Raw genomic sequence first — 8,442 nt, 5'->3', positions numbered from 1 at the left:
TGATGTCCATGAGCTATTGATTTTCAACTTTCAACAGAAGAAGCAGTGATCAAAAGGGCCTATCTCAGGCAGATGTTCCTATATGGCTAGAAATGAATCCCAAAGCCCAAAGTTAATAAGAGGGTATATCTTGGGACCCTAACTCTTGGCTTCTGCAGGGCTATAGGAATGACTTTTATTAATGGACATAAGGACTAGTGACTTTTTTTTTAATATTAGCATTGCTTTATTTAAGATATAATGTGATTACACTGAAAAACTTTGTATTGGTTGGAGAATTTGGAAAGGGAGTGAATGGCAAACTCATAGCAACAGTGACAAATTTCTCATTGTTGGAGTTTGGTAGTAAATAATACAGTTTTCCAGTAAAAAATATTCAAAAAATTGTGGTGGACATACAGAATTGTGAGTTTTTATTCTAAAATACAATTACATATTTTTAGTTTGAGAATTGTCTAAGGTTAGTTATTATAGTACTTTCTGTTTCTTTTTTTCTTTTTTTTTTTTATTAAAACTTCCAAAGGACATAGGTGAAGGTATACTGGGGCTGCAGAAGAGCAACAGAAAAATAATAGAAAATGTCTTAGTGCCTGGCAATGGGCGAGGCCCAACATCAAGGCCTGGATGCCCAGGACCACGTGTGGAGCGAGGACCACAGCTGGGCCTCAGAGGAGGTGGGAGATCTGTTCTAGAGAATCAGTCCTCCCGTGCTCAGCACACTCCTCTTATTATGTAATGCAAATAATTTGTTGCTTTTCATTTTGGAAAAAGAACTTCAGCCATGTGGGAATCAGTATGTGGGGAGAAGCCATGTGAGAAGGGGCAGAAAACCTGGGGAGTGGGGAAAACCCAGCAAACATATATGGCCATCAGTCCTTCCCTCCAGGACCAGGGGTGAGCAAACTTCCTGAGAAGGTCTCAGTAGTAAATAGAGTTGACCCTTCCATACCTGCCAACTCCTCATCTGTGAGCTGAACTCAAAAACATTCAGAAAACACTGTGCATCTGTACTGAACATGTCCTGACTTTTTTTTCTTGTCATTTCCTAAACAATGTGTTATAACAAATATTTAGATGGTATTTGGACTACTGGCTTTTAATTTATACCAGCAACACCATGCCCTTGGTCTGATGACCAGGGGTCTCCTTGGCAACCTTATCTTGGTACTCCACCCAAAAAGATAATGGATAAATGTGGATATGCCTGAGAATTAACAAAGTGCTGCAAGCAGTGACTCACTTATCTCCATAGGACACAGAGAAGGTTAGGAAGGACACCTGAATTTGGATGAATATGGGATGAAATATGTCCCTTGACTAGGGATGAAAAACCAGATAGTCTGTGGAGATTAAGGATGGAGCTGAACTTGAATTTGTATTTCCTCAATCAGGCTGGAGAAACCATTTTGAAAAAAAATATGGGTGTGGCCTGATCTGGGGACACAGTGGGAGAAACAGGGTTCCAGAAACAGTTCCACTGGCATAGGGTAAGGATACAGACTGATCCATCTGCACTGGTTGAGGGGACAAGAGAGATACATCACACAGTTCTGGAATACAGTTCTAATAGATGGCTAGGGGAATTAATGTCCTCGAATTTGAGTCCACTCTTAAAAACTCAATTTAAGAGTCAGTTTCTTTGTCCAGGTGATTATGATGTTGACATAATAATAAACACTGCATGGGGCGACAGTAGCCCTGGGAAAACTGCAGCTGCTTGGAATCTGTTCAGAAGTTTTCCTGGAGTGCTGAGTGGTGCAGTATCCGTGAGTCAGCTAGTAGAGTATTCATAGCAAGTGGAAAAGAAGCAGGTGAATTAGGGAGGTGAATCATGCAGAGGGCCAGCTACAGATTTGAGATTTATCTCAGGCCTGGGATATGGGGAATTGAGAGAGACTTTTTCCTTTCTGATACCAGACTCTAAAGTCTCCATCTGGACCAAACTAAAGGCTCCATCTGGAAGAGAAAAGCAAGTCAGGGACACAGTTATGTCTATAAATGCCACAGAACATTTAGGGTTTTGTTAAAAATATCTTCTGTACCTTTGACCTGAGTTTCTTCTTCTAATCCTATGTTCCTATGTTTGGTATTTTTATAGTGTCCCAGAATTCATCCATGTTCTGTTCCTGGGTTATTTTCGATTACCATTTTCTTTAACTGAGTGAACCGTTTTCTATAATTTGATTTCAAGATATGATATTCTCTCTTCCACTTTATCAGATCAGTTGGTGAGACCTTCATCTGAGCCTTTTGTCTGACTGAGTTTTTCATTTCAGGTTGCCTTGAGAGAGGTTCTTACTGTGAAGCTCTGCTTAGCTTTGAGCTCACTATGTATACCAAGCTGGCCTTGAACTCAGATCTTCCTGCCTCTGCCTCCAGTGTCTGGGATTAAAGACACTCCAGAACTAAGTTCATATGTTGAATTATTTTGCTTATTTCATTCGACTGTTCCTGTTGTCCTGGTCTTCATTCCATTTTTTTAATTCATTCCCTGTACATACTGACAGTTGCTGTTTTGAAATTGTCTTGTGCATCAGCTAAGTTGCCCCTCTTGGGAAACACGACAGTGGAGGTGCTAATTTCTGAAGGAGTCTTCGTTATTTGTGTTGTTTGTGTTTCTCAGTGGGACCTAGACATTTGGAATTATGTTGGTGGTGATGTTTCTTGGCATGGACTGATCTTGCTTTTGTTGAGCGAATGTTTAGATTTTTGTTTGCTGTTACCCTAACTTGTCAGTTTGTGGCCCAGTTAAGTTGTTTGGTGTTTAAACTTCAGGTCACTTTGTGTTGAGGTACAAAAGGGGTATAAGACGTGGCTTCAGTTTACTAGAAATAGGAATGGAAGATAAGGATACCAGGGTTGAGGAACTACCAGGTCCAGCAAATGCCCTTGTTTTATTCCTGATTTTAGTGGAAATGCTTTGTGTTTTACCCCACTTAATATAATGTTGCTTACAAGTTAGTCATATGTACCCTTCATTATGTTGAGATATATTCCTTCTATTCTGAATTTCCTCAGGACTTTTAACATGAGGGGATGTTGGATTTTGTTAAAAGCCTTTTCTGAATTTATCAAGATGCTCATGTGATCTGCCACTGAGACCATAAATGCAATAATTTTTGATGTGTGAATATTGAACTGATATTGCAACTCTGGAATTAAACCAACTTGATCGTGGTGAATGCTATTTTTGATGTGTTCTTGAACACTTTGCAAGTATTTTGTTGAAATTTTTTTGTGTCTGTTCATGAGGGAGATTGTTCTGTAAGTTTGTTTTTGTTGTTTTTGTGTTGTTATCTGATTTTGTTATCAGGGCAATACTAGCTTTATTAAAAAGTTTGGTATTGTTCCTTTTCTGTTTTCTGGAAATAGTTTGGGAAGCATTGGTGTTAGTTTTTTTTTGAAGGTCTCTTCAAATGTACCAATGAATTTGGGTTTGAATATTTTAAATTACTGTTTCAGTTTCACTGTTTGTTATAGATTTATTTAAATTGTTTATCTCATATTGATTTAATTTTGCTGAGTTATGTGCATCTAGAAATTCATCCATTTCTATTAGACTTTTCAGTTTAGTGGAATATGTGGGGAATTTTTTGTAAATTTTTTATTGAATTTTTGTGTATTTCATACAGAACTTCTTAATCATCTTTATACCCCCTTCCCCATTGACACCCTCTCATAACCACCCCCCCTACACACACTGGATTTCATGCATTCTGTCATTTATGTTAAGAGTCAAGTTAGCGTCCCCAGATGTTCCTCAGTACAAGTTTGTCCACTGAGGTCTACTCAGTCTATCTCAAGTGCCTCCCTTTAAGAAGATCAGCTTTTCCTTACTCAGCCATAATCAGCTACCAATAGTTCTTTGGCTAAGATTGGGTCCTGCTGCTCATTTCCACAATTCCGTGCTGGGTTTTTATCTGCTTGAGTTTGCATGTGTCTTGTGCTTGCTGACACCATTGCTGTAGGTTTATGTGAGCAAGGTCCCAGGAACCCGTAAGACTCTATTTCCATGTTGTCATGCACCTCCTCCCTGGTTCTTACAGTCTTTCTGCCCCTTTTAGCCAATGGTCCCTGAGCTCTGGGTGAGTGAAATTTAATATAGGAGTCCTGTCCAAGGACCCACACTCTGCAGACTCTTAGTCTCTACTTTACATTTATGTCCTTTTGTGTTCATGGCCCTCTGTTACATGAGGGAGTTTTGTTGTTGAGAGTTGAGAAATTCATTAGTATTCTCTTTACCTCTTGTTCCCCTATGTTCCATGAGCCTTAGGTGGAGAGGTACCATTGTAGATGTGTCACTTAGAGTTGGGAATTTCACAGACAATCTCTATGTATGACAGTTGTAGAACTCTGTAATAGTCTCCATCTGTTGCAAAAGAAGCTTCTTTGATGACTAGTGACTGGCATGCTTGTCTGTAAATATTAGGATTCATATTTAGCACATAACAAAAAAATACATTTGTCTAGGGATATTATACCCTTGGGGTTTTCTCTAAGATCTGTCACCTCTCCAGCTATGTGTATTGGGCTATGTTTACAATACCACACATTTCCTCCCACTGAGTGGGTTTTTTTTAAGTCCAATTAGGTAGCTGTTGGTTACCCCCAAGATAAAAGTGCCACTACTGCCTCAGTATAGTTTGCTGTGCCAGTCATTGTGGTAGTTATTAGACCTTAAAGCTGGGGTTGGACCATTGATTAATATTCTCCCTTAGCAGCCTGTATAGTGCTTTCCAAAAATAGGAGAGCTAGCCTTCAGAGAAAGTGGCTTCCAGGTCAGTTCCAGCTCCATTACTTCAAACCCTGTGTTTGAAGTATGCCCTGTCTTCAGCAATAGGGTCTTTGCTTCAAGTTCTGGGAGGCAATCAAGGGCTGTGACGATAGCCTGTGTAATTTTGGGGGTCTCTTGGACCACCCTGGCCAACAACTCAAAGGGAGGTTTGGTCTGTCTGGCACTGTTTCTTGTTATATAGCCTTCAGCTATACATGTGAACTCATGTAGAGATATATATAATTTTCAATAGGTTTTGAATTAATACATTTCCCTCTGGATTTTCATATCAGCTAAACATTATTTTTTCCTTTCTCCCTGTCCAACCCTCCATTTTCCCTCTCCAGTTACCCCATTTTACCCTTGATAATTCCTGTCTCCCGTGCCCCACCCCTTGAGCTCCTTCTTTCCTGTTACCCCCTTAGTTCCTTGTATAACCATCTCTGTCCCCCTCTCATTTAAATACCCCCATTTTACCCATTTCTCCCTTGGTAACACTAGCACCAAATCCTTACTCGTGAGTATATATCCTGATGTAACTATGGGAGCCAGGAAAATGGATAGGAATCAGGGATGTAAAGGGAAAGAAGGAGCCTGAGCATGAAGAACTGTAGGAGACTGAAATATGTGGTTTTCAGGCAAGACCTAATAAGTTTTTGCATGTCATTGGTATCTGTTTTAATGGCTCCCTTTACATGTCTAATTTTATTAACTTGGGCATTCTTTTCTTCTGTTGCCTAGTTTTGTTTATATTTTCAAAGAACCAACTCTTTGTTTCACTGATTTTTTTTAAGTATTTTATTATTTTTATATGATGTGTATTAGTGTTTTGCCTGCATGTATGTAAATGCATCCCTGGAACTGCAGTTGCATATGCATGCTGGGAATTGAACCCAGGTTCTCTGGAAGAACAGCAAGTTTTCTTAACCACTGAGCAATCTCTCCAGCCTCTGATTCTTTATTTTTTCAAAAACATTTTATTATTGTTAAAACTCTTTAATACAATTTTTAAAATTTCTATTTAATTTTTTTAAAGGTTTGTTTTATTTTTGATGTATATGTATATTTGCCTTCATATATGTATGTACATCATGTCCATGACTGGTACCTGAAGTGTCCAGAAGAGGGCATCAAATCGCTGGAGTCAGAGTTACAGAAGGTAGTGAGTCCCCATGTAGGTGCTGCTAATTGAACCCAGGACTTGAAAGAGCAGCAAGTCCTCTCAACCACTGAGCCCAACTCCAGCATCATCACCCATAACTTTGAATTATATTTTTGTTTCTATGTTATTAACTTTGATCTTGATTTTAATGATTTCTTTCTGTATTCTAATTTGGGTTTTGGCATTTTCCAGAGATTAAGGTGTATCATTAAGTTATTTATTTGAGATTGCTTTTATTTTCTGTTGTAGCCACTTGGAGCTGTAAACTTCCTCCTAGGTCTGTTTTCACTGTATCCCACAGCTTTCGATATGTTGTGTTTTCTCTTTCATCTTATTTTGGGAATTTTCAAATTTTCCTTCTTGATTTCTTCAAAGATCCATTCTTCACTCAGTAGTGTTTTGTTTAGTCTCTATGAGTCAGGGTCTCCCTTTACCACCAGCTGGCCTGGAATTCAATATGTAGACCAGCTGTCCTTGATCTCACAGAGATCCTCCCGCCTCTGCCTCCTGAGTGCTGGGTTTAAAGGAGTGCCACTACACACAGCTTGTAGTGAGGTTTCTACTCTACAGTCTTACCAAGAAGTCTTGAGATACAGTTTTCTATTTTGTTTCAATTGAGAGTCAAACCTTTGAAAGAACAGATTTAAGGTTAAGGAATGCTTAGAGACATGGAGAAAATAATCACATTAACCATCTAAGAAACTGACAAATGTTAAATTTAATAAAATTTAGGGGCTGGCAAGATGGCTCAGTGGGTAAATTAGTTACTTTTCTGTTGCTGTGATTAAAACATCCTGACCAAGTTAACTTGTAGAAGGAAGAGTCTGCTTGGTTCTTTCTCCAGAGATCATAATGCAGGGGAAGCAGGGACAAGAGGTGGCTGAGCAGAAAGCTTTTATCTTCAAGCAGGTACAGGAAGCAGAACATATTTAGAAATCCAGCAAGACAACAATTCTCAAAACTAGCCCCCAGGGCTTCCTCCAGCATGGCCATACTTGCTAAAGGTTTTTTGACCCTCCCCAACAGCACCATGAACTAGGGACCATGTGTCCAATACTTGGAGTCTATGGAGGATACTCTTATCAAACCACCACAGTGGGCTTGCCACATGTTGTAGTTTAGTTTCTGTTCCTGTGATAAACATTGACCAAAAACATCTTGGGGAGGAAAGGGTTTATTTGGTTTACAGCTCACAGTCCATCATCAAGGGAAGCCAAAATGGAAACTCGAGGCAGGAACCTAGAGGCAGAAACTGAAGCAGGTGATGTGAAACCTGCTTTCTGGCTTGCTTCCCCTGGCTTGCTCAGCTACTCTTCTTATATAGCCAGGGCCAAGGATAGCATTGCCTACAGTGGGCTGGGCCCTCCTACATCACTTAACAATTAAGAAAATGTCTCACAGACAGGCCCAGAGGCCAGTCTGATAGAGGAAATTCCTCAATTGAGATTCCTTCTTCCCATGTGACTTAGTTTGTATCAACTTGACAAAAAGTGACCGATATGCCTGACAACCTGACTTTGATCTCCAGAAGCCGTGGTTGAAAGAGAAAACCAGTTCCTGAAAGTTGTCCTTTGTTCTCCTCTGACCTCTGAATACATACCTTGACACAGGCGCTGGCATATGCACATCCACACCCACACCCATACTCACATCACATCACACACAGACACAGACATAGACACACACAATAATAATAATAATAATAATAATAATAATAATAATAATAATAATAAACAGTGATAAAATTTAACAAAAAGTATAAAACCTTTGGGTTCTTATGCTTATATTTTGTATTCTTATGTTTTTATATTGTTTGCATGGTACCAGTTAGCTTTTATGTAAGTGAGCACTCAAATAAAGTAAAATGCTAATTTATTCACAGAACTTAAATAAATCTTTGACAAATAAATTGATTTTGATTTGTTGGCAAGTGTAGGAATGTCTTCAGAATATTAGTATGTTTCTCTGGGCTGTCACTCAGTCAAGATTATATTCATCCAAAGTTTATGTGGTCAGATATTTGACACCCATGCCCTAGTGCACCATTCCCCCAGCCACCTAGCTTGGGGTTTAAGGACCTGGCTGCAGGTACAACAAGGAGGTGCTTGTAACCACCCCTGTGATGCACCCCAGTGCACCTCCTTTGCCAGGGTCTGGGCTTGCAGGTGGCCACTGCACTGTGCACCAATGATTAGGTACCCATCATCATCATTCAGGTGACAAGCTGGGCTCAGATAAGAAAGGACTTGGCAATTAAGAAAGAAAATGACTCATGGCTAGAGAGATGGCTTGGCAGTTAAGAACTCTAGGTGCTCTTGCAGAAGACCTGGGATCAAATTCCAGCACTCATAAGGAGACTAACAACTTTCTCAACTCCATTTCCAGGGGATCTGATGTCCTCTTCTGTCCTCCATGGGCACTGCACATTGTGGATACACTTACCTACATGGAGGCATAACACTTATATACATAAAAATAAATAAATAATTAATAAATAAATAAAAAT

The 8,442-nt window shown here is 39.5% G+C and overlaps 1 pseudogene; it reads right to left on the bottom strand.

Moving 5' to 3' along the window:
* The window catches only part of LOC103740319, a 16,670-nt pseudogene extending 9,090 nt beyond the window's left edge, over positions 1-7,580 (bottom strand).
* Positions 7,581-8,442: the final 862 nt, after the last annotated feature.

The sequence above is a fragment of the Nannospalax galili genome, unplaced genomic scaffold (assembly GCF_000622305.1).
Source record: "Nannospalax galili isolate Female #2095 unplaced genomic scaffold, S.galili_v1.0 scaffold639, whole genome shotgun sequence".
Lineage (NCBI taxonomy): Eukaryota > Metazoa > Chordata > Mammalia > Rodentia > Spalacidae > Nannospalax > Nannospalax galili.
The sequence above is the reverse complement of the archived record's forward strand: the minus strand, read 5'-3'. Positions and strand labels throughout refer to the sequence as shown.